The 27,107-nt window shown below is 44.7% G+C and overlaps 1 protein-coding gene and 1 long non-coding RNA gene across 4 annotated transcripts in view; one reads left to right on the top strand and one right to left on the bottom strand.

The window, feature by feature from the left end:
• LOC146180432 (receptor-type tyrosine-protein phosphatase T-like) overlaps nucleotides 1-27,107 on the top strand; it is a 680,195-nt gene that overhangs the window by 9,623 nt on the left and 643,465 nt on the right. The window lies entirely within an intron of this gene.
• Nucleotides 13,307-25,626, bottom strand: LOC146180434 (uncharacterized). Its single transcript, XR_014700362.1, has 5 exons — nucleotides 25,287-25,626; nucleotides 24,095-24,170; nucleotides 20,101-20,211; nucleotides 15,047-15,129; nucleotides 13,307-14,049 (listed from the first exon to the last, which is right to left on the bottom strand). It is a non-coding gene; the product is annotated as an uncharacterized LOC146180434 (long non-coding RNA).

Raw genomic sequence — 27,107 nt, 5'->3', positions numbered from 1 at the left:
CCATATTTCTCCAATTAACCCGGTTCCTTGCTAGCTGCATCCACTTCACCCCTGCGAACTTGTTTACCTCATCCGCCCACCTAACTATATGCCGCCCCCTGCTACGCTTTCCTTCCCTTGGAATCCAGTTTGTTACCCTCAGCGACCATCGGTTATCCTCTTTTCGCACTACATGTCCTGCCCATGTCCATTTCTTCTTCTTAATTTCCGCTAGAATGTCGGCAACTTGAGTTATTTCTCTGACCCACTCTGCACGCTTCCTATCTCTTAGTGTTACCCCTGCCATTTTGTCGTTCCATAGCCCTCTGGGTTGTCCTCAACTTAAGAACTCTCTTGGTTAGCCTCCACGTTTCAGCCCCATAGGTGAGTACAGGTAAGAAGAAAATGTTGTATACTTTCCTCTTCAGCGATACCGGTAAGCTGCGAGTGCTTGCCAAATGCGATCCATTACAATCTTATTCTTCTTGTTATTTCCTTTTCATGGTCCGGATCTGCGGTTACTATCTGTCCTAAGTAGACATATTCGCCTACTATTTCCAGTATTTCGCTACCTAATGTAAACTGCTGTTCCTTCCCGAGGCTGTTGAACATTACCTTAGTCTTCTGCATAGTCTTCTGCACGTCATTGTTAACTCAACGCAAAAAGCCGTTCCGACACACCGAAATTTCGCGCCACAAATTTGAAACACGTGATGATTCTGTGAACCAATCAGAGAAAAAAAAATGGCTCCGAACGGCGGCTATGTGTGTCGAGAATAAAGCCCCTGCATAAGCATGAGATAACTGAGCGCCTGTATATGATGTTATCTGTCACACGCGTATCTATAATGCTCCTGTACATGCTCGGTCGTTTATCGCGAACCAAGCGGCTAACAGCAGCATTTCTGAGTTACGCTGCGGGACAATTGCAGCGCTACCTATGCAGTGCAGGTTGCCTATGGCGCGACAACGCTAATGTCAGCCACACAATGGATGATCCTGGTTCGCGTACATGCTTAGTCACTATTGCCTTTTAATTTTCGCCGGCATTGCTTCATCACTAAAATGTACTTGTAAGCATTATATGAAATATTACGAAACAGATAAAGCCACCTTTGTACCGAAGCCGCACGACTGAGTGGCCTAAGAATGGCTAGAGGAAATGCCTAATCCTCTAAATTGCCCCTGAACTTCCTAGTTTGATAAGATGATCGTCGAGTTGGCAATTATTGTGCTTCGTGTTCCCCGATCACTAGTATCGTGTGATTTTAGAGTATATAATGTGGCCTGTTTTTCAATAAGAATTGAGTTGGCAGTCTGCTCTAGTTTTATTTGCCTTGTCGTCCTTGCTCGTTTGCGATGCCCTTCTCCAGGATGACGCAACGACTGGCCCACACAAAGGTTCTTCCTATCGCAACAAGCCACATAAGATGTAGTCGTTTTGTGTGTAAACTTCGCCATCGCGACCGGTAAATCAAGCGTTCTGTCATACCACCTCAGTAGGAGGCTGGTGCCAGCTGAAATCAAGGCCACGTTGTGACTTGTTGAACCATTTTAGGGTCTCGTCCGAAGGACTTTGAATATCCTCAAGGTAGCTAGAATTCTGACGAAAAGTCCGTTTTAACCACTGGCTAAGGTACAGACGGAGATTCTGTTGGAGACGGGTGCCCGTCTACAGCAGAATGTTGTCCGCAGGAGCACAATAAGCTGGCTACCCAAATAATTAATTTTTATGATACAAAATGCCGTTGAAAGAAGATGACATATACATGAAAAAAAATTTTACCCAAAGTGTGAAAAGGTTAACCTGGATGACCAAAAATGAGCAAAGGAAAAGAAACTATCGCTATCTGTTGTGGCGAAATGGACGAGTCTTGGTTGAAAACAAGGAAGTGCTACGTTACAGCATTCACAATAGAGAAGCACTGTCCAAAATGACCTAGTATGTTGGCAATGGCCTTTACATCACAGCCAGTACCTAACAGTAATCGATACTTTCAGACTGCGAGAGTTGTCATCAGAGATGGAAATTACCGGCTCCGCCGGCTCCTTTTCGTCAGTGCTGGAGCTACTTTGGAAATCAGTCGATTCCTTCTGTCTACGACCAAGTCCTTAAACGTTTTATTTCCTGCATTTAAAAGCCGCTGATAAGTGAACGTGAGAGTTCATCGGCGCTTATGTACAAGAGTGCTACTTTCCGCTCCCATTTTGCACCAACCCACTGCGAATATTCCATTGCCGCTCTTGCTCTCCAGCTGAAACTTGCGCAGCCTTTCCGTGCGTAGCTGATGCCGAATGTTCGACCGCAAGTATGTTGTGTAATACCGCAACGCCACAACAACTTCACTCGCCTCACTGACACCAGATGCTTCTGAATCACGGAATGCACTGCATAGTATAGGTTCCTGCAAGAGCACCGTCGTTTTTCATAGCTGGCGCCAAATATAGTAGCAGACGACAGCGCGCTTTTTTGTCACTTTATTTCTTGTTTTCTTCAGAATGCGTAACCCGATTGTGTGCTTACTTAACCTGGCACCATCCTACTGCACACGTCACGCGTACGTCACAATTTGAACAAAATGGCGAATGGGGCCCCAAGTGGCGTAAAAACGCCCTAAAAAGCCGCCTCAGAAGTATTTACTCTTCTCACTAGATTGTGTGTTACGGCGGGGCGATCGACTCAGCAGACTTCATTGCAGGTTGCTTCATTTAAAAGCGGCTAAAGAATGGCACTGGGTAACGACCTTTTGCAAAAATAAAGCCGGCGATGTAAAGTGCCTGGCCAAAAAAAGCGCAGAAAATCATTTGTGGTGCAACCATGATAGATAGGCCTACTTATGTGAGCTAACAAAAAAAGAGGGGCCAGTTCTTGTGGGAATAGAGCCACCGGTGGTTGGCTGACACACGTACCATCAAATTCGTGAATGTGAAAATCCGCTGATATCAAGCCTGAGCTCTAATCCTTATAAGTGGCAGTAAATGTGGTCTCGTCCAAAAACGCCTCTCAGGTTTCGCAATTGGAGGAATGTGTAAATATCATTTTTCGGCCTGACGCAGCGTCTGGTCTCCCCGATGAAGAATCAGAATCGGCCGCATGACAGAGGAATCTTAGTGATAACATCAGCAACAACTGACAAATTTCTTTCGGTGCTTGTCAGCCCTTTCTAATCTATTGGTTGATTCTTTTGCACTGCACTCCTAACCTATTCCTGGCGGAAAAGGCAGTTTGAAAAGCCTCACGACCCACCACAATCGGGCCGAACGGGGGCAGTGCAGAGTAGCGCATAACGTCGGGTCGGCGCTTAGCCAACGACTCGAGCCTAAAACCGTCGGGTGCCAGCATAATAATAAAGCTATCCCTACCTATGTACGCAAAGCAGTTTCACAGCGGCTGGTCTCAAAGTATTTTATTTATTTATTTATAGAGGGCGGCATACAGTTAGGTAGGCGTATGAGGTTAAGAAGTTTGCAGGGGTCAAGTGGATGCAGGTAGAACGGAACCGGGTAAGTGGAGGAATGTGGGAGTCTTCGTTGCGCAGTGGGTATAGTCAGGCTGATGATGACGACGACGATGATGATTTGTTTCTAAATACTGCAAGCAGCAATGTTGCCCAAGCAGGAGGGGGTTACATAAATTAGGATCGCAAAGAGCGCTCAAAACTGTTAAAATGAGCACATTCAGTAATGAAAATAGGCAGGCTTTTCCACTATTCAATTCTGCGAGGAATAAAAGAATGTTGAAATTGTTCCGTCCTAGCATGATATGGCAGGTTGCTCAATCTTGATGACCATTGTGGTGCAGAGCGCAAACATAGTTCACCTGGCCAGCCTATTAGGCTGCAGTAGAATTTCAAGTTGGGCTAGTTGGATTATGTTCATCTTGAGGAAATATAAAACGCGAAGAGAGACGAGGGACGAAGAAGTACAGAACACAAGCACTGTTGTGCAACTAAATTTTATTCCGAAGGAAGACAGTTATATAAAACGCCCAGAAACACAGCGTATGTCCAGTGAACATAAAACAACGCAGGATTGTAGCAATAGCTGTCAATATGCCTCTTTCTGCTTGACGGCGACGGTGTTCTACGCAGCACGTCGCCTTGACTCGCTAGCGGCGTCAGGTCGTTGCTCGCGCTGCCTCCGGCGACCCCCCCCCCTACCTTTCCTCGTTTTTTTCGATTGCTGCGCGCGCTCCTGCCCCCCTCGTTCGCCGCTGAGTGTACCGCCCCCCCCCCCCCTCCCCTCTTCCTGCGAGGGTCCGACAGCTGAAGCGCCGGCTCGAACTGAGAGCTGAAAGGGGCGAGGCCGAGTGAGTGAAAAACGTTTATTTTCTGATATGGCGATTACATACTGAGGGACGAGGAGTAGCACCCTCAGTTCAGGGCGACGACGCCGACGCCGACGCCTCCGCAAAACCCAGGAACAGGACGCCACAGATCTGCGCTCTAATACCGGTTTCCATTAGGGGAACAGGAGCACTTTTAGCTGCACTAAAAGTGCTCTCGCGAGTTTCAGCGCCTACCAGTGGTCGAACAGGAGCAGTAGCGTTGTGTTCTATTGGCAGAGGAGGCGCGCTTTTGGGGTCCCGGGAGCAGCCGAGAGCAGTTTATCTGTAGAGAATCTCAACCTCCGGCCCAATGGGGCCTAACGGACCACGAGGGATGGGAGATCGCGGTCTCCAGCTCGGACCCGGCTAGCCAGGCTGGTCGACTGGGCGGGAAAGGTCGCCGCCAGGCACCACCTGCCGGCCACCTGCCGAGATCAAGAGTCGGCCCAGACCTAGTGCTTCACCTTGTCGACTCATAAATAAAGTTTGTACCACCACCACCAGTCGTCGGTGCTCCGTCGCCAGCGGCGGAGTACAGGTAGAGTCCCTAGAAGTATTTGCTAGTCTGCCGTCCGAGCGGGGTTCCCTACGGAACTGGTTGGCCGCTTCCCGGATGAAAGCGCAGGGGGCGCTGCACGCATTCGGAGCGTGGTCGCGTTGTGTACGTGGTGCTGTGGCGGTTGTGCCCAGGTTGTGCCGTAATGCGAGTCTGCGCCGCGTTGATCCGCTGGTGCCGTGGCAAGGCTCGTGCACCACGTGCACTTCCTTTCGCTCGCGAGCCGGAATGCTCGCAAATTAGCTAGCATGTGTGCAAGTGTGCCTTTTTTTGGGATATGTGATCGCGTCATGTCCAGAAAACGGGGTAAGCGTGATAGCACGTGTTCCTTGCCCGGGTGCAAGAGCGGGTTGCGCCCGTGCAAGGTGAAATGCTCTCTCTCCAGGACACCGAAAGACGCAGGAAGAGGCAAGAGTGGGAGCGCAACATGAAGAGCGGCGGCAAAGGCAATAACATTTTTTATTGCCTCGGCTAGGGCATAAAGGAATATGTAAAACGAAAATTAAAAGGCGTAATAAATTAAAGAAAATAGGTTGGCTGTGCTCTCATAAAGTTCAAGAGAGAACGATGATAAGGCCCTTGCGTGCAAGCAATGTACGAAGATGGGTTGCTCGGTGAAAGGCCCACTGCCGTCAGGTGCCGATATTGTCAGCTTCAGTGGCGGGCAAACCGTAAGTGGAGAATATCTTCCTCATTATTTTGTTAGTTGCAGAAAGGAAATAATGGACGTTGATATAAATATCGCTATGTATAAATATCGGAGGATCCGGATCATGGTTGCCCTCACATTACTGTAACACGAATAAGCTAGTGTCGACGTTTGTGAGCGACACTTCAAACCCTGCTTTATTGTTTTAAGACAGGTAAAGGTAATTGAGGTTCCCCGGGATGTTACGCAACTCACGATGGATACCATCTCAACGCTGTTTCCTGACACTCCAAAATACTTGTTGAAACCCCTGCCTCTCAAGAGAAAGGAGCGCAACTTGTACGAGCAAAAACAGTCAGCAGGGAGACCTGCAGAGAAAGAAAAAAAGCGCACTGATCCTGAAGCATCAGCGGAGCCATGCTGAAGAATACAGCGGTGGTGGATCGTGTGACGCGAGCCTGCTCCAGGAATGCAGAAAGCTGCATGCCACCGCCACTGGGGACAAATGTCGATCTTTCCGATGTTGAGCAATTAACAATCGCATACTGCCACTCAAGCGAGGACGAATCTCTGGAGGCAATCTACGCAAATCCGCGAGTTCTGTTCCATCGCAGTGATACAGGTGAAGCTGCCATGAATGCTGCTGTGTGCATTCGAGGAAACAAAGTCAAGGAGATAGCTGTAAAGTCGGCAGAAGAGGTAATTAATCTTCTTAAGGACATTGCGAAACTTAGCTTGTGTCCTGGCAGCGGATTGAAGCCTATTACCATGACCTTTCCCTCCTACAATGGCGCGTTACTTAATTTGCGACGAACTGTACCATTATTTCTGATGCGGCATGCATATAGCCTGCAAATACTTGCGAAAGTTAACTCAGAACACCCTGTCAAGAAGAAGAAAAAATTAAGAAACAGACTTTTAAGTCTCGAGCAGTTTGTCGTACGAAGGACAAGGTGGCAAAGCTGGTAAAAGCTCTAGGTGAAATGAAAAATGAAAATGAAAAAGGACCGAGTTTGAAAGAAGTGTTAGTGCCCTTCCTCTCAACAGCTGGCTGTTAAAATATGTTTTAGAGTTTGCAAAACGCAAGTCAACAAAAGTGATGGCATACTCTGATGAGTGGCTACTAGGCTTCCTAAGCACCAAAGAATGCCTATCAGCAGTTTGCCTGAAGCACGGTGCGATTTGAAGGGCTCGGGTTCCCATCTTGCGTGCTTTAATTGTATTAGGATGGACAGTTGGGCGAGTTGGTACAATTGCATAGTGGGTGGAACAGCGCGAAAAGACGAAACACAAGAAGAGACGCACAACTGACGAGCGCTGACTCGCAACTAATTTTTTATTAGCAAGAAAGCGGATTCTTATACAAAAACATATGTCACATGATGTAACAAAGAACGAAACCCTTGACCAGGCAAAATTCAAGAGATACCTTCTTCCTTCAACAGCCACGGGGAAAACCCTATCAAGCAAGACCAAACATACAAGCCCTCTCCTCCCCAACGGCCCGTTTTACAAATGATAAATTATCACCAAACATTATCCAGAAAAAAAACCTCTTTTTTGATAAGCACCAATGAAGGCTGGCTGACACACTGCGACTGCTTCTTGCTGATGTAATATGCCTCGTAATTTCTCTCCTAGTTTTGTCCCTATGGCGAAACAAAATCTTTGTTTTGGAAACCAAGGGGCGACAACTTTTGCTTTTCTGCTTTCCTTCTTTCCCACAAGCCCTAAAATGATCTTTCAAGTGAGAATATCGTGTGCCCGACAGCGAATTGAGGTGCTCACGCAGACGAATATTTATGCACCGACTCGTTTGACCTATGTATACCTTATTGCATGTCAATCGGCACATTTTTGCCTGGTCAAGGGTTTCGTTCTTTGTAACATCATGTGACATATTTTTTGTATAAGAATCCGCTTTCTTCCTAATAAAAAATTAGTGGCGAGTCAGCGCTCATCTGTTGTGCGTCTCTTCTTGTGTTTCGTCTTTTCGCGCTGTTCCACCCACTGTGCTTTAATTGTGCATGCATCAGAAAGTTTCTAGTTCTACATACGTTTTATAACTTAGCTAAACGTCCGAAGAAGTTACGATGAAACTATAGCGCGAATGAAAACGCCGGCGACAGCGCTCTGTTGCTCGCACACATGGTCCTTGGAGCCTAGAATGTGCGTCTAGTATAGTCCTCCATACAAGCGCAATTGTTTGCACAAAATCCTTAGAAGTCTTCATTACAATACGGCACGGCGGTAGCTTCAGCAGGATAATAGCAGCTTCGTTTCTACATCGGCTCAGGGGCATGCGCCCAAAACTGCGCTCACGAAAAAAAAAAAAATCGTATATGTGGTTATGCCAACAACTCGGCTGCGAATTCAATATTACGACTAAACTGAAATCAAAGACTTAAGAGCGGCATCGCATGTACAAGGCACCTGACAATGAGCATGCAGCGAATGCATTTCGAAGCGAACGGGCGCGCGCGTCGTCTGCTCCGTCGGCAGTGGTATAGTGTTCTAGCAGTGGCACTCCGCTTCACCGCAGCGCCAACGCAGCGATCATTCAGCGGCCGCCTCCGTCGCAGCCGGCGGACGAGAGACTAAGTACAGGGAGAACGGAGGAAGTCACGTGACCTTTTTGATGTCACTTCTGGCACGGCCGATATCGAGGGAGAGCGCGCGCGCTCTCTCCCTCGAGACCGGCCGTGCTTCTGGTTATTCGCCGCCCGGAGCCCGGGCAGGACGATCGAGAAAAATGGCGGAAGTGCCCACTCACGGCGCGGCCTACTGTCGTTCGGTCAATTCTGTTCTCGTTCCTGACGTATGTTGCCTGCATAACACCTCTGCCAGCACGCACCAAGTTGCAGCTTGAGAGAATCCTCTTCCGTTTCCAGTGGAACGGAATGATTAGATTAAATCGGGAGGCCTGTGGTGAAACAGCCTCGGGACAAGGGAGACCTTGGCCTCCCTGACCAGGGCGTAGTAACCGCAGTGCTACACGTCAGATGGACTCAGACAGCCCTGAATTTAGACTTGTCCCTGACTCGAAGCTTGACCTCGTTCTTGCTGAGCTCCCGCCTTCGTCTTTTTTCGCAAAGCACGTTTTCCTACTGTGTTCCCCGTTCTGGCTTTCCTTCGCCCTTTTATGCACAAGCAGCTAACTGCTTGGAGCGACTCAGAGGCCTCCAGGCTGACATAGATATTCTGGCAGTACCGTTAAAAGATCTAGCCAACCTTTTGACGCCGAAGCTCCCCCCTAGGTATATTCAAACAGATCTGTCCAATATGCGTCCAAGCTGGAATCTGATACTGGCAGACTTTTTGGATGCAAGCAGAGCAACTTTCATGTATCGCTTTGCACACGGACAGCTCCCCATCCGCAGCAAGGCATTCACACGAGCGAGCTTGCGTCCAGTTTACCCGTTCTGTGGTGGTCGTGAAGACATTGTGCACATCTTTACACAATGTCTTCTCCCAGCAGCCCTCCTTCGACGAGTGGCTACCTTGTTTAGCGTTCCAGGAGTGCCATATCAAACTGTCAGGTACCTCAACCCGTTACCCAGGCATGGTGTGAAACTGTTCGTGCTCTTGCTCGTTGAGTGCATGTACCAAGTCTGGTCTGCCAGGTGCGCCGCTGCATTTTCGCGCAGTGTTCCCGGCCTTCATGAGGTGCTCGCACGAGTCCGCAGGGAGGTCTGGTTTCACCTAAGCCGTGAGCAGCGTCACCTCAGCGAGCAAGAGTTCATAGACACGTGGAGCAGGCCACCGATTATTTGCGAGGTTTCTGGGCGTACCATAACCAATATCATCATCATCATCAGCCTGATTATACCCACTGCAGGGTGAAGGCCACTCCCATATTTCTCCACCTAACCCGGTTCTGTGCTAGCTGCATCCACTTGACCCCTGCGAACTTCTTAATCTCATCCACCCACCTAACTTTCTGCCGCCCCCTGCTACGCTTTCCTTCCCTTGGAATCCAGTTTGTTACCCTCAGCGACCATCGGTTATCCTCTCTTCGCACTACATGTCCTGCCCATGTCCATTTCTTCTTAATTTCTACTAGAATGTCGGTAACTTGAGTTATTTCTCTGACCCACTCTGCACGCTTTCTATCTCTTAATGTTATCCCTATCATTTTTCGTTCCATAGCCCTCTGGGTTGTCCTCAACTTAAGTAGAACTCTCTTGGTTAGCCTCCACGTTTCAGCCCCATAGGTGAGTACAGGCAAGATGCAACTGTTGTACACTTTCCCTTGGGCAATGCCGGTAAGCTGCTAGTCATAATCTGCGAGTGCTTGCCAAATGCGCTCCATCCCAATCTTATTCTTCTTGTTATTTCCTTTTCGTGGTCCGGATCTGCGGTTACTACCTGTCCTAAGTAGACATATTCGCCTACTACTTCCAGTATTTCGCTGCCTAATGTAAACTGCGGTTCCTTCCCGAGACTGTTGAACATCACCTTAGTCTTCTGCATATTGATTTTCAAGCCTACCTTTCTACTTTTCCTGTCTAGGTCATCAATCATTATTTGCAGTTCATCCCCCGAGTTGCTTAGCAAGGCAATGTCATCAGCAAATCGCAGATTACTGAGGTATTCTCCATCTACCCTTATCCCTAACTGCTCCCATTCCAAGTCTCTGAATACTTCCTCTAAACAAGCTGTGAATAGTACTGGGGAGATTGTGTCTCCTTGCCTAACACCTCTCTTTATGGGGATTTTGTTACTTTCTTTATGCAGAATTATGGTTGCTGTGCAGCCACTATATATATCTTCCAGCACTTTCACGTACAGCTCGTCTAACCCCTGATTTTGCAATGCCAGCATCACCGCTGAGGTTACCAATATGAAGCCCTTTAAAGTTACAGCTGTCCTTCAGGACATCCGAGGTCCAGAGAAGGTCCGGTCTCCCTGTGTTCGGCCTACTATCACAGCGGGGACCTTAAACACAGTTGGCATAGTGTTCGGTGACTGTTGTGTGCGTGTCACCACACGACTGCCCCCTTGCCAGGGTACGGCCGTCATCCCGAAACAAACACCTCCGCCCCCCGAACATCCGGGAGGGGGGGAAGTGCAGGGGATGATGTATGAAGGATGACGGGCAGATAGGTTATGTGAGACCTTGAGGTGCGGCGCCTTCTGGTGCCAAACCTCCTCCCATCTGACAACAGCACGGAAGCGGTGACATTCGGCCGGCAGATAGGGCAACGCAAGCGCGGGAAAAGTTTGATCACATGACGCCTTACGTCACACGCTCCGCCTCGGTACGCTGCTCTCCGAGCAGGGTGAACGTTCCATTGGGGAGACGAGAACGCGCGTCCCCAGTGCTTTCGTGCGCTGCTCTGGCTGTTAGTTGCTCTTGCTCCTGTTCGCCCAATGGAAACCGGTATAAAACGGCATAGCTCTCTCTTGCCGTGGTTTGCTCTAGGGAAGTCTTGTCCCCACTCCATGGAAGAAGGTGTTTCCTTGCAGGTGCAACAGCTCACAGCTGCAGGTTTTCCGCTCTCTGTTATAAACCGTGCATGTGAGAGACTAATCGCCAGCTACTCCGAACGGCCAACGCAAGCGAAATAACGGGGCATAGGATATCCGTTCCTTGTGTGCATCGCATGGCTCATAATCTGAGAAATGTAGCGTTTCAATGTTGACATGGTATGCTCAGCAACCCTAAATCTTCAACGTGTCAATACAGGGGGAGTAAAAGAATTAAAGTGCAACCCTTCAAGTGTTCAGTGCGGCATAGATCAAGATTTGTGGATTGTGTGTGGTTGGTGGTGTATCAGATCCCTCTTACGTGAAAAAATTTGTATATCGGAAAAAACGGAAGGTGTTTAAATATTCAATAGCACAGATTGTTAGGCGAGTTGGTGCATTGCATTGCATTGGTGCATCTAGCGCATATGAACAAGGGCGAGAGAGATGTAATCGAGAGAGAGTAATTGAGGCTGACCTGATTAAAAAAGCGGGAGCATCCTGTGTCAGCATACCATCTGTTTCTTTGACGACCAAGGAGTTAAAAATTGTTTGTGCCACGTGATGTAGGCGTTTATGTCGGGTACGTCATGATGCAGGTTGTATTTAATGTGCAATTGTGACAATTAAATATTCGCCTGAAAGAACATCAGAAGCTGTCGCCAGATGTGTCAAAACACATCTCTGAGTGCGGGAAGAAAGAAAAAAGCGAATGTAAAGCGATTGTTGAGAAACCCGAGGGACTGTACCGGCATCGTGATCAGCGCACAAAGAATATTATGGAAGCTTTCTTCATCAACAAAACAATATGCACGTCCATCACTCAGTCCTCCATTGCATTGTATGATTCTGAGATCTGGTTCTTAGACAACACTTGATGTGCCTTATGTCATGCAGATAACCCCTTATACAGTGTAATCCTGCGTTGTTTATCTGTTATGTTCACTGGACATACGCTACGTTTATGGGCATTATATAAGTGTCTTCCTTCAGAATAAATTTTAGTTGCGAACCAGCGCTTGTGTTGGGTACTTCATCTTAAAGCAGCGCGAAAACACAGGACTAAAAGGAACAGGAGACGACACAAGCGCTTGTGTCGTCTCCTGTTCCTTTTAGTCCTGTGTTTTCGAGCTGCTTTAAGATGAATCCTATTCAACTCGCCCAGTTTTCTACACTTGGGTACTTCCTCGTCTATCATCGCTGTTCGCGCTGTATATTTCCTCGAGATCAGCCTATTATGTGTTGATGTATATCAATTGCAAAAATTTAAACCTGTCAACCGATGCACGCACCTGGAGCGTCTTCAACTCGTGCTGCATCACCACACCGGTTGCCGATGAACGCTTGCGATGATCTGATGATATGAAACTAATAGCATGGCGTTTAATGCTCTCCAGACTCGTATTTTCAAAATTTTTGGCATGGTATGGATCCCACACCACAGGACTAGTCGAACCGTAGTAAAATATGCTTTGAGCTTCATATTAGACGGGGATCCTTCGAATTTTACACTCAAGAAGCTTTAGTTCCTGGACAATTTTGTGCATACATAGTTATTGGCAGTATCCGTTAGACCTAGATATTTACCGAATATGACTTGATTATTGCAGTGATCCCCACTTTTGTAAACATAAACTACGACAGCGAAAGCATTTGCGCGAGTCGAAAAGCGCAATAGCTGGCCGGCTTTAACAACTGCCCTTTAGACAGTAAAGGTCGTTTCAGTAACAAAAGGAGCACGAATTGCATATAATGCAATCTTAGTCCACAGGGTGTTTATACAGCGTTCGAGTATCGCCCAACGGCGCAATGACAAACGCACGCTTACTGCAGCTGTAGCCCAGTCCGTCTTTGGCGTGGTGCTCTCTTCAACGCAGGGCCAAAAATGGTCCGATGCAGCCGCATTATGAAGTAAGACAGGTTCGCAGCATCTGCAGCACCAGACGAAGCGAGCTTACCGGAACAGTGCCGGCAGCGAACGCGGCGGGCGGGCGGGCGCTCTGGCCGAGCACACTTGGTCGTCGCTAGGCCTATATTATTTCGCATCGGCGCAACAGTGGACGACGCTTGGGGATTGAGCAGAGCTGTAGTAAACGGGCTACTCATAAAGCTGCCTACTGTAAATCACTGTTTGCCAATGAAATGAAGATATCATTAATTACGCCGCCGTCTAAGCAGAGGGGCTAATGCATACAAGGAGATCGGATACCGCGATGCACCGCGGCGACTGCCGCTACACAGCTGTGAAGAGAAACTTGTTTGTATCATACACTGTAAACCAAAATACACCCTTAAGGGTGGATATCAGTGTCTATAACTAACACCCTTCAGAAAGGGTAATTTTAGGTCGAAATGTACCCTTATAAAGGGTAATTTTTCATAACTTTTCCCTTTTTCAGCGGAAACCGGGAAAGGTGTTTTATGCCAGTTACACCCTTTCACAATGGGTGTAAAAAACCTTTTTTACCTTCGCACCCTTTTTTTAATTTTGCACTTTTATACCGTCCTTTTCGTTTTGGAAATTTCTTTACTACGTACTGCGTGGCCAAGCAATGCTCAGTGAAATGATCAAGGCCTTGCACTTCCCAAAATATTCAGTATGTGCTGCAGACAACACAGCTGCTTTCTCTTGGTTTCAGAATGTTTAAAACATGACAAACATTCAACGAGAATGAGCACACATGAAACTGTACTTTTGGAAAACCATTTATTGAAACCATTCAGGGGACATGACAGACAGATACATGCTATTAAAAATATGACTTTGGCTTCAAGGCTAAAAGAGCAGATTCTCAATGGCAAGAACAATGCGCTTTACCACGGCCTGGTCTTTAGGCAAAAGCAATTTGATGTGCTGCTATGAAGTGCTGAATGATGTGCATCAAGCCTTTGTTACATAAACACCTAAAAATACCTGATCAAGTATAAACAGCCAGTGTGCTTCCATTCATGCTATAGCGCCTTCTATGATGTCTGGAACTCTGAGTACAAAATTAAAAAAAAATTTCTTGTGCCTCTGCGAGGATGATGCTGGTGAATCTGATGCATGGTGTATATAGTTTCTTTGTCCTGAATAAGAAACAAAAAGGAAGAACAGAAGTTAAAATGTTCACTATTTCTACAAATGACAGCATTGTTACCATCTACTGGCTTACAAATTTGTATCAGCAAAACTTGTTACTACAGTTTAATAAAATATTTCACACTTTAAAACCTGCAAGGCACAACAAAGCAGCCCATCTTCAAAATTTCTATAAAAAAACTGTCTAAGTCTCAGGTTTTTCTTTTTTTTTAATACCAGTCTATAAGCCCTTTTAATCAATTTTTCCTAGCTATCATATCCAGTGCAGTGTTTCGAACAGCCAGATCAGACACAAATGTGTGGAACATTGTGGCACTGATTCAAGTACCTTGGTTTTTGTCCCTCTTCAGGCACCTATATGTAGAAGGCATTTTTTATTGAGTGCAAAAATCCTACTGAATAAAATATGTTGCACCAATAGCCAGATCTAGTATGGGTTCTGGTCACATATATAATTAAAAAGTTCTACTTATGCACATTACCATTGGAACTTAGTCCTGGAGAGGAACCGTCTTTGCCAAAAGTAACCAGGCAGCAGAGTCTGCTTCTCAGCCGTGTGGCAGTAAATTCATTCCACATCTGAAGCTTTAAATATGTGACAACTGAAGACCAGAGCCTGGCCTCACTTTTTAACGAGTTGTGATCATCTGGAAATATTTATTGGCTTTATAATACAAGTGAGAAGCAAAACATGCTGCTCGGTTACTTTTGGCAAAGACGGTACCATTAAAACTGATGCTTCATCCTTATGCACCGAGGAATGTGATTACTATTTTCAAATGTTTTTGCATAGCTGTGCTCGAATAATACGTGCAAAAATACAAAATAACATGAGTTCAAATCTAAAATGCATCTTTCAGGCTCCACAGGCTCCACAAATTAAATGAGACTACGATTTCTTTCAACAGTATATGAGGGCCTAAATACCAAAACAATATTCCAGTTAGCACGCACTGTGTACAACATAATGCTAGCTTAACTCACCAAAGGCACAGAAGTTGCTCCCTTTGCTCTCGGTTGATCCAGATGTTTGGACAGCAAGCAAAAGATACATGCAGTTTGGATGTCTGTAACATAAAGACACAAAAATATGCCAAATTTGAGGTTTTGGTCCAGTCTTGGTTTAGAAAGAACAAGGCACTATGAAAGCTGGCAATAAGATCTTCTGAGCATCCTACTGCTCATTGTCCACCAAAAACCAGAGCTGCATCAGTGAAAATACTGAGAGCAGGAATAAAATTTTCTGAAGGGGATATTATTTGGAAGCTTACAAACTATGACTAAAATGTATGCACTGCCCTAGTAGATGGCCACACATTCATGTCACGATATCAGAGGAGCCATTCCACCACTAGGGAGTTTCCCTCTAATGGTGCTTCAGCCGCAGCGCTAGAATAAAAGATAACAGTGATGCATTCAAGCCTGATCATGTGCAGAAATTCAGAAGCATTCAAGTTCCGTGCCTCGTTCCATTATGAGTCCTGTGTTTTGTTGCCTAGAACCATTACTTAGTTACCCTTTCTATCGTTGAAATTATGCCATCAAGAAACCAAAATCCGGGAGCGGCCCGTTGAATCTGGTGATCACAACTGAGTCAGCTATACTCAAATTAAGCTAGACAAAATCTGGATAAATTTGGATGAGGTCAAATTTCAGGAATCCTGAGGTTGGCTAAGTTTTCGACATGGGCCACCTAAATTTGAAAGTCATCGCAGAATTGGTCACACTCAAATAAGATTAGACACCAATTTTCGACAAAATTGCAAGAATATAAATTTCAGATGGGACCTGAATTTGTTTGGAGGTATGCACTGAATTCGGCATACTCAAATTAGGTCAGACATTGATTTTCATCAAATTTTGGACGTCCAGGGGGCCGAATTGTGGAGGTTCCCAATCGCCATGTGGTCATATAAATTGGTCATACTCAAATTACATTAGACAGCACCATCAGGCAGCCTATACACACTAAAGGGCAAAGGCATATCTCCATATTTTTCCAATTAGCCCTTTCCTGTAACAGCTGCATTCATTTGACCCCCGCAAAGTACACCTCATCCACCCACCTAACTTTCTGCCATCTCTTGCCATGCTTTCCAGCCATTGAAATCGTTTGTTACCCTAAGCAACAATCAGTTATCCTATTTGCACAATACATGCCCGGCACATGTGCATTTCTTCTTCTTGATTTCTACTAGAATGTCATTAACTTTAGCTATTTTTCTGACTAAGCGGTCAGCTGCTAGTCAAATCTGCTAGTACTTGCCAAATACACTCCATTATAATCTTATTCTCCTAGCTAATTCCCTTTCATGGTCCGGATCTGCAGTTATTACCTGCCCTAAGTAGACATAATCGCCTACCATTTCCAGTGCTTCATTGCCCATTGTAAACTGCTGTTCCTTCCCGAGGCTGCTAAACATTACTTTAGTCTTCTGCATATTGAATTTCAGGCCTACTTTTCTTTCTGCTTTCCCTGCCTAGGTCACCAAACATCTTTTGTAGTTCATCTCTTGAATTACCTAACAAGACAACGTCATCAGCGAATTGTAGATCACTTCGGTATTTCCCATCGACTGTTATCCCTAAATTCTCCCATTACAAGTCTGAATACTTCCTCGAAGCAAGCTGTGAATAGTACTAAGGAAGTCGTGTCTCCTTCCTAACACCTCTTTTGTATTGCAATTTTGATACCTCTTTCATGCAGAATAATGGTTGCTATACAGCCACTACAGATGTATTTCAGTACTTTCACATACGGTTTGTCTACATCCAGATTCTGCAGTGAGCAATGTCTGCACGATTGCAGATGTTTCTATTGGGTCAAATGCTTTTTCTCTATCAAAGAATGCTATGTGTAAGGTCTGGTTGTATACCGAGCATTTTTCTATCAGCTATTCTATTCTAATACCAGTGCTGCGTCAGGGGACAAAGATGAGAAGGAAGGACAGACAACCAAAAGTGCAAGCGCTTGCTCCTTACCCCGTAAAAAAAAAGAAAGAAAAAAAAAGAACAGACATTAGTTAGATATCCGAATACGAAATTTCATTCATGTGTATTTACTGAACAGATGCTTATGCACATGTTGCTGTTCTTGTCAATAAGCTTCATACAATGTCAATTCATCTTGATGTCTGAAGATAACTTTTGCCTGGTTACAAACAGGAGCACATGCTTTTTTGACACATTAGACACACTTGGCTTGTTCAGGTGAGTCTCAGTAATGTAGGGCTAAATTTGGTGAAGGAGCACCATTCAAAGACGTTTTGCGTTTTAATGAATTTCTCGGTCTGGCCCATATTATAGTTCTTGCCGCATTTAAAAGGTATGTCATAGAGCACGCCCTCTTCACATGGCACAAAATGCAACTCACATTCCACTTGGCCGGCTTTTTTTGCTTCTTTTGTTGTTTTCATTCTCTGGCTGTTTTGTCAAAAAAGCACGAAATTTTCATAGCTTATTAGGAGCCGAAAATAATACCTCAATCGCCTATCTAGTGCCAACTTGTTTAAGCCTATGGGATAAATTATGGATGTATGGTATCACTGCATACCTCTTTTTATCTCTACTGGAAGGCCCCTGTGAATCATGTTTACCAAACGACAATCTTTTTCATGATTTCATTGCAAGCAAGTGTTATCACGTCATTTGGGAAGCCAGCTAACTTTAGCCTCTGGACCTGCTGCTTGAAACTTCTGTCTATATCGTGGATGCATGATTTAGTAATCGCTGATAAGCATGGCACTGCTATGCCGCACTTAACTATCTTCGAATGCTCTGAACTATAACTAAGTAAAGGCTTTTCCGACATATGTAGAAAGAACTAACAAATTTGATCTTCCTTCTTTTCCAACAGCCAAGATTGGAGCTGATTTCATTTCGTATTTCGAAAGTAAACATCAAAATTTGGAAAAAAGTCAAAATACCAGAAAGAAATTAGCCCCAATTCCTGAATGTTTGAATGGAAGGGAACGAAGATCATGTTTGTTGTTCCTTTCTACAGTGGTCAGAAAAGCCTTTACTTATTTATTATTTAGGACATTTGAAGATAGTTAAGTTTGGCATAGCAGTGGCATGCTTAGGATCAGCGATTAATAAATCATGCGTCCATGCTAGACAGAAGTTTCAAGCAGCAGGTCCAGAGGCTCAGGTTAGCCAGCTTTCCGAATCACTTGAAATGCTTGCAATAAAATCCTGAAAAAGATAGTCCTTTAATAAACATGATCCACAGGGGCCTTCCAGCAGAAAGAAAAAGAAGTATGCTGTGATATCATACATCCATCAGTTTTCCCATAGGCATAAACAAGTTGGCATTATATTGCTATTTCCAGCTAGTAATAAGCTAGCAAGAATTTGTGCTGTTGCTGACTGAAGAGCCAGAGAATGAAAACAAAAATGAAGCAAAAGGAAAAATGCCTGCCAGGTGGAACATGAATTGCATTTTATGAAGAGGGAAGAGGGAGTGGTCAATGACATACCTTTTAAATTTGGCAAGAACTATATAGGCCAAACCGGGAAATTTATGAACACGCACTTACGCCAACACAAAACGCCTTTGAATAGTGATCCTGAACTCACCTGAACAAACCAAGTGTGCCTAATGTGTCAAATAAAAAAGCAGGCACTCCTCTTTTTTACAGAGCAAAAGTTATTCAGACGTCAAGATCAACTGACAAGGGAATTGCATGATGCCTATTAGGTGTAAAAGAACAGCAACACGTACATAACCATCCCTTAAGTAAATATACACGACTAAAAGTTCTTACCTGGATTCGTAATTTTTTTGGGGGGGAGGAGGGAGGGGGGGGAGTAGCACATGCACTTCTGGTTGTCTTTTTTCAGTATAATAGCTGTGTATTTTTCAAATAATCTTCAGTTAGTAGCGCTTGTCGTTCCTGCTCTCTGTCCCCTATCGCAGCACTGGTAAAGTTTTCGAAGATGTACCAACTAACTGAAATGTATGTTTTGCTATGCTATGGATATGATCGATAGTAGAGTGTAGTACCCTTTCCGAAAACCTGCTTGATCTTTTGCTTGACAAATGTCTAAGGTTGACCTAATTTTGTTAGCAATTGCCTTAGTAAAACCTTATATTTAACAGATAGTAAGCTGATTGGTCTATAATTTTCAAGTCCTTGACTTCCCCTTTTTATGAATAAGATAGTGTTAACAATCTTCCATGATTTAAGTTCAGTTGATGACTCCAGGCCTTACACTTAAAGGGTGGCTAGCTTTCCTAGCATGGCATCCCTCCAGTCTACAACAAATCTGTGTTTACCTGATCCTTCCCAGCTCCTTTCCCTCTTTTCATAATTTCTAAAGCTTTCTCAATCTCATTCTTCGTCACTGGTGGAATGTCCGATTTATTTTTACTACAGCCAATCTTGCTGTACTGACTACTTCGGATGATACATAGATTCACCGTTTTCAGGCTGCCCGTTCTTTAGAACACACTCAATTTTCTTCATGTAATACTTCTTTACGTCGGACACTTTGTACGTGTTGATTACCTTTGATAGCTCTGCCAGTTTTATTGTCGATTGGTTTGGAAGCTTTTATACTTTGGCATTTCTTAGTCAAATATTTAGTCTCATCACAGCTTACCGGTATCTTCTCTATCCTACCACCTACTTCTACCGTGCACCCAGTAGTGATATCACTGAAGGTATCACTCATCATTTATACACAAAAGTTGTCATCTTCGGTTAAAGCTAATATCAAAATTGACTTTGGTCGTATCTGATGAACTGAAATGTGTGGGTCCAGCGGGCCAAATTCTGGATGTTCCCCATCCCCAATCGGACATGCTCGAATAGGTTAGACATATCCAATATCAGCTCAGTTATCATAAAACCAATGCCTAAAACAACTATGGTCAATATAAGCTTCTATTCACACTCATCATTCTCATAAAGCACCTGTCACTCCTACTTGCTGCCCATGAGCCCAGTCTTGCTCGGTCCACTATTGCTACTTCTATGAACAATGTAAAGTGCATGACTCAATCTTGCAATTAATTCGATATTGCAACTACTCACATTTCTTGTGTCTTGGGGCAATACCCATGCATCAGCCTAGAGAACTACTTTCATGTCCCTGTTGCACTGCCATAAGGCCATCGTTCTTAATAAGGTTGAGTCATTCAGGAACTGCAAAGAGACCAGTATAAAAAAAAAAGGCAGAACAAAGGAGAGATGTTAACTTGCAACAGTTACTGCATGCAGCAGCACACTTGCATGATTACAATATCCACTCAGGAAGTGCTCCAAATCACAGCTATATATTAGAAACTAGGACCGCAGTAGGCATCTGCTCCTATATTTCTCTGAATAATATCAAATTGTTAAGTAAACCCTTGCCAAGGGAGCACTTCATAAGTAAAGCATGATAGTGCAGAGGCAATCAAACCTCACTGCATCAGTGCACGGCGTGATCTAGACTCCCAATTCTCCCGAATTGCTTTGCATTAATTTTATACACTTACAAGTCGTAAGGATGTTCCAGGCAAGAAGTGGCCTTGTAGTCATTCAGAGTTTACGAATGCTATAATGATTTTTGAGTTCAGCCACTTCACACTTATGTCAAACATTTTTTCTTTATGGTTTAGGGCATTTAATGCCCCAAAGCGACTCAGGCTATGAGACACACCATAGTGGAGGGCTCTCGAAATTCTAACCACTTATAGTTAACACGCACTGACATTGCAAACACATAGACACCTTGCTCTTTTGCATCCGCTGCTAAGTGGCTGCCACATATTTTAAGCAAACCAAATTTTTTCAGCATGCCTTCATGTTTTCCACTGAATGGCAGTCTTAACACTGCTGTGGATGCTGCTATTGCCAAATATCACAAGAAAAATGGCAACTAAGGTTAATGAAATACATTCTTCAGGAAACCCAGAAAGTGTGTGCATGAGAGGAATGGTGTAACGGTGCATATTTTGGTTCTTTCATACCTTGCAGTTGTGGTGAAGGTATCCAGAGGGGAATATTGTTCAGAAACTACTAAGTCTACCAAGTTTCCCTGTAAACTATGTTAACATGTCAATGTGTAATTTTTATGCGTTAAAGGATGACCTGCGCTCAAAACGATCTTCTATTCATCTATTCTATTCATCAACTGTTTTTTTCAAAATTGTTCCCCCCTCTACAGTATGAGCTGCATTGCTTTTTGAAACTTTTGTTTGTGCTTCTCACTCTGTATTGCATTTGTCTCTTTTGGCATTTCATCCTTTGCATGTGCGGCGTAACATAATTCACTCTGTTCAAGTATTTCCTTTCTACCTTATTTATTCCTTCCTTAATATCACCCTCCAGACTCGTCAGCAATGCCTTCCTAGAAACTCCGTCTTTTTCTTCCCTGCCTTCAGTGCGATCTGTTTCTCACAGTACCTACTGCTATTCGCGGCTAAGTTGGCATGGCAATTCACTTACAAGATCATCAATTTTCTCCTACAAACACAAGCTAACATCCAACCTGCTTGTTGTGCCTATTCATCGTGTACAATGCACTGCACTTTAAGTGCTGCAGCAACATTTTTTACTTTCTTCAGGTTAAGGGATCACCTATTCATCTTGTACAATGCATTGCTCTTTAACTGCTGCTGCAAAGGTTTTATTTTCTTCAGGTTATGGGATCACAAGTTCCAAGTTAATATAAGGCCATCTCCAAGGCAGCATCGTTTTGTTCCTTCCCTACTCGCCTTAGTCCTTGGGAAGCAAAAACAAAAACTACACCACTGCCCAGACATTGACAAGTTCACTTGTCAAAACATCCACTGGCAAACTGCGGCTGCCCCTCAATCCTTCTTCAGTCTCCTTGATTTTATGTAGCTTATTGCCTTCATTTTGTTCTGATCTATTGTAATGATAGAATACTAATATTCAGGCCATATTAATAGGCAGGCTCTTGGTGCACACTAATTAGCTTGCTAGGAATGTTATAGCAGCTTCATACAGCAATTGGCTGTGGCTTCATCTATAGTTGCAGTAAGCGTTGCTTTTTTTTTCCAACTCTCACCTCTGATAAATTAGGACTTTATATTTGCCTCAGCATTTGGCCTTTATGATTGAATCATGTAAACGATTGAACCTGAATTAATTTGGTCATATTGAGGCCCTTGTATATCTCACAATATATTTGGTTTCAAATACAGGCCTCAAAGTAAGCATATAGTGCATTAGCGTTTTGTTTTAGCACGATTTCAATACCAATCAGCTTTTGCAACAGCCGCAGAAATCCATTAGTAAAAGTTTATTATGAGAGTGCTAAAGAATTCCCAATTTAATGACACATGAATAAAGAAGCCATGAGAAGCTCCATTTCTCTCTGCTCACATTTACATCAATGATAACCTCTCCACACATGTTGCCTTTCATTCACTTAATGCAGAGTTTTAAGGAACACTGATGCTCAACATAATATTCAAACTGGTCTGAAACAAGTCTCGGCTGAAATCCAACTACCAAGAATGAATAAGGTATTTTGTACATAGTTATACATATTGCTATGAAATAACGAAGCGCCAATGACGAACGAATACAAGTTCCAGTACAAGTTGTCCATGTAGATTGAGAGGAAGAAGATTGCTACCGTGTATGAAAGAGCACTGGAAAAGAGTAGAGGGGTGAAGCCTCAGTTTGCAGGTTGAACCAACATTTCAACAAGTGGACTTGCCTTCATCTGGGCAGAACGGGCATCACTGGCAAGGGTTTAAATATGCTTTTGATTTTGTTCTCATCTGCCAGCCAGCACTGCGATACCATAATGTTGACAACTACCAACTAGCCCAGCAAAACACCCTGCATGGATATCTAGTCCATCGCCTTAACCGCTCGGCCACGACTGCACACACACAAACAAAAAAATTCTCAAAAGCATTCTCCAGATGGGGGAGAAGGACATAAAAAAAGAATATTAACAGGACAGTGAACCACAGTAGCAGGTATGGTTCGCTGTCCTGTTAATATTCTATTTCTTTTTCCTTCTCCCCCTTTGGGGAAAGCTTTTGAGAATTGTTCCCCTGCAGATATCAGTTATCAGGACCTTTTGAAATGCATGCTGCTTTTCAAGAAAAGTGTGTCTGCACTAAAACTGCTTTAGGTGCCGACTAATCACTGTATAAACAAGCATACACTCGCTCCAATCTTCTGAAGAAAACAAAACAGGAAAAACCAAGTTTTGGGGCTGGTACGGGTCCCTTGTTACATGAAGCGCTGCATGGAACGACCGCGGCTTAAATATGGTTAAAATTGCATAGTGTCCGATTGTAGATCTCTGGAAGATTTACATGTGTCCTGCTAAGAGCATGCCTCGTGTTATGCTTTTAATAGGACACGTGAAAATCTTCCAGAGATCTACAATCGGACACTACCCAGTTTTATGGCATTTAAGCTGCCCTAGTTCCATGCAGCGCTCCATGTGATAAGGGACCCGCACGGGCCCCGAAATGTCACGTTTCCTTTTTTTTAGAACATTTTGGCAAGTGTATGTTTGTTTCTGCAATGTTCGCCTTTCGCCAGATGGTAGTCTGTGAAACCCTGGACTATGCTGACTAATCATCTGCCCTGCATTGTAGTTTTTCCTGCTGCTGCCACTTTTATTTCTTTTTCAGGCCACAGGAACAGATTCCAGGCTGAATAATCCATACTGAAGAAATGTTTTTATTTTTCTTTCAGTTATTGGCCTACTTTCTTCTCAAGCACCCTCCTCCTCTTCAGCTTTTCTTCAGCGTATTTAAACCTCTGCCAGTGATGATTTCTCCGCCCAATTAAGACAAGCCAACTGGTCAAAACGTTGACCTGCGAACTTAGGCATCTCCCTTTACCCTTGTTCAGTGCTCTTTCATACAAGTTGTCCGTGTCACTTAGTTATATTTGTTCATTGTTGACGCTTCTTTATTTCATAACATGCACCAACTAACCCAGCAAAAAGTTATACTGGAGTGCTTACATACATAATGCATTATTTATGTAGGATGGAGAACACATAATCCAACTTAAAGAGAAGCACCGCAGCCAGAACACGCACCATTGGTTCACATGTCACTCCTGAATATTTTCCAGTTGCCACAAATTCAGTGCTGCGAGCTCCCATGTGGTATGTCCTGCAGACATAATGCAATGCCGTCATAAATGCAACTGAGCAATGTGGCCAGAACAAAAATGTGGCAGAAGTGAGAATAAATAAAAGAAGCTCTGTAGAGGTCATCACGCAGCAGTTTTTCACACACGGACCATATTTTTCACTTCCAATTTTTTATTTTATACACCGATACTTAACACCACAAAACATTAGCTTTCCGTCCTAACCAGTCTGACAACTTTGAATGCATTATCATTTTTTGTTTCAATTAACAAATTGGTTAATTATACACTATATTTTCTTAATTATCAACATCAAGCGTTCTGTGTGAGCATTCTCTTGCCTTTAAACCCTCCTTTTTAATTTTTTTTTAATACATCAATGATGAATTAAATTGATTGCATCAACTCTTCATCAACTATCACACCCCAATCAATCCTCTATCACTAGAAGCACAAATTACCATGATCAATATTTTTATGTACTCTTTTCGGCATGATATGCCAACTACTACTACTACAACTGCTAGTATTACTACTACTACTGCTGCTACTACTAATACTACTACTACTAATATGACTATGCCGACGACTTTTCGACCGAACGTGCGGCATAAGCTGTCACTTAAGCTGAAGACAGCATGAAATAAATGCAAAGCAGTCATATGCACAAACCAGCGTCCAACGCCTGTGCATAAGATATATTGTGCTTACGCAGCGTATCACATAGAGCTAAAATACAGCCCATGAGCGCGAAGGAACCTCTGGGCGAGATGGAAATCGACCAAATGCATTCTCCTTGCCTTTCAAACTTGTCAAATTTTAAATCTGGCAGAACGCAGGGGTCCTAAAGAGTATGCGCTAGTAATCTCTAACATGGATGCATGGCTTCCAGTTATAATCGCATAAATCGAATGATTTCTCGATGTTTACTGTTCAGCACACCCAGCTCCCTCCCCCCTCCCCGTCAGTGTTGCAACCGCTCTCGCGGAGAGCTCCGAACAAGTCTGGGCTAGCCCAAGTCTGTAACGCTTGCAATTTCCTGAGCGTCGAACTCAGCAGTATGACAGGCATACTTTCTGTAAAACATGCGTTCTAAAATTCGCACCCACTATATGCTAATTCATAAGATCGCTTACCTTTAGAGGGATGTCGAGCATCGTCGTGAAAACAACAAAGAACGCAAAGCTTCATAGGGAACTTCGAGGGCCACTTCTGTTCCGAGTGTATGTCAGGCGGCACATTGACAACAGTGAACGAAACTACTCACATTTGCAGTCAAATATGCACACAAAAACACTACGGTTCACTTCAATACGTCGCAAATATGTCCGAAAATGCCGTTGGCGTGGTCAATGCACCGCCGCCATGCCGCACGCTGAAAAACAAAACGGTTGGAAAACGTCACCACGATGATACCGATGGCCACCTGGTGGCAGACATGCAGCGATGCAGCCTCGCTTTCGGTTTCGGTTTTATCGCGAGACGAAACGTGTATTTTTCGTGCAGCAGCAGCATCAGCCAGAACGACTGTGTTAGTAGATACTGAAAGAAATTAAGGGAACTAATTTATTGAGGTCGCATTAGGAAATTAGGTGGATGTCAGTCCACAAGAAGAACGCGCCTGTGCGAACTCCGCTGTTGCGATGCGTGTCCGTTCTATCGCTCGGCCCAGCTTCGACTGACTTTGACTCTCGGTATTAACATTTCACATCTTCACATCCGTTCTTCCCACGGTTGAATCTCTGGTACCGGCACGTACACCAGTCACACACACGTCAGAGACGGCTCGCTCTCTCTCCTCATGTGATCTTGCTCTGCGGTTTCGTGTGCTGCGCCGACGGCCGTGAGAAAGTTCGTTTTAGCCTTGGCAGGGCGCGGTGTCGGATAGCGGCGTCAGCGTTCGATGATCAAAGTAGACAATGCCTAAACGGGCACTTTGGTCGGCGTAGTCGGCGTAGCGCTGACACGACCCTCCCGAGTTTGCGCCTGTCCTCAGGTGCAAGCATTCCGGGGAGATGGCATAAGCTCATTAGCGACGAGATCGCGCTCCTTGTACCTCCGCAGTTGTTCAACGTTCACTGTTTTTCGGTTGATTTTACCAGGTACGTGGTGTAGTCTTTCTATTACTACAATTGGCTCGATCACTTCTCTAACTTCAAAGGGTCCTACGTAGCGCGCGTCAAGTGTGTTCCGTGCGCCGGCTTCGAGCGCGACGAGATCTCCGGGATGAAATTCTGTGGCCCGTAGCCTAGTGTTATATCGGGCGGTTTATTCTCGTTGATTCTCGAGAAGGCAGTCCCTTGTTTCCGCACTGATAATTGCTACAATTGCATGTATAATCTGCTTTGTCGCCACGAAGGTCGGTCTCACGGCAAGCATTAGAATGAGAGGCATGCCCGCATTAAAACATGGAATAGTTAATTACAAAGCAAAGCGATTTCTCATATGCGCCCATAACGATGTAACAAGGAGCTTTAAAGAAAGACTGTCGGCTTCCAGTTTTATAAGTACATGAAGCGCAAAAACTACTGATAGATGAAAACTGAGCTTAACTGAATGTTCATTTTCCAATCTGAAAATGAATATGTGATGCCCCATGTTATGTTTGGGGCGTCGGAGCCCCGTGAGCGAGGACCCTCTCGATTCGGTTGCTGGGTAGAGACTACTTTATTGTGCTCTAGGAGAGAGCGGAACAGAAGGCGAGAGAGAAGCGCGAGCGCCTGTAAAGAAGGCATTGCTTCTCGTGCCCTGGTCGCGCACATGGTCTCAGGACGGCCCAGTTCCGGGGCAACGCACGGCTCGATTACGTCCGCGCGTCGTCGTCGGCGCAGGCAGGGGGGACCCCCGCTGGTCCCTCCGAAGAGGTCGGCTCGCAGCTGCAAGGAGGCATTGCAACTAGAGCGGCCGTGCGTCCGTTTGCTAGAAGGCGGTGTGGCAGTGCGTCGGTTCGCGTACAA

The sequence above is a fragment of the Amblyomma maculatum genome, chromosome 8 (assembly GCF_055883805.1).
Source record: "Amblyomma maculatum isolate TAMU_Amacu chromosome 8, ASM5588380v1, whole genome shotgun sequence".
Classification (NCBI taxonomy): Eukaryota; Metazoa; Arthropoda; class Arachnida; order Ixodida; family Ixodidae; genus Amblyomma; species Amblyomma maculatum.
The sequence above is the reverse complement of the archived record's forward strand: the minus strand, read 5'-3'. Positions and strand labels throughout refer to the sequence as shown.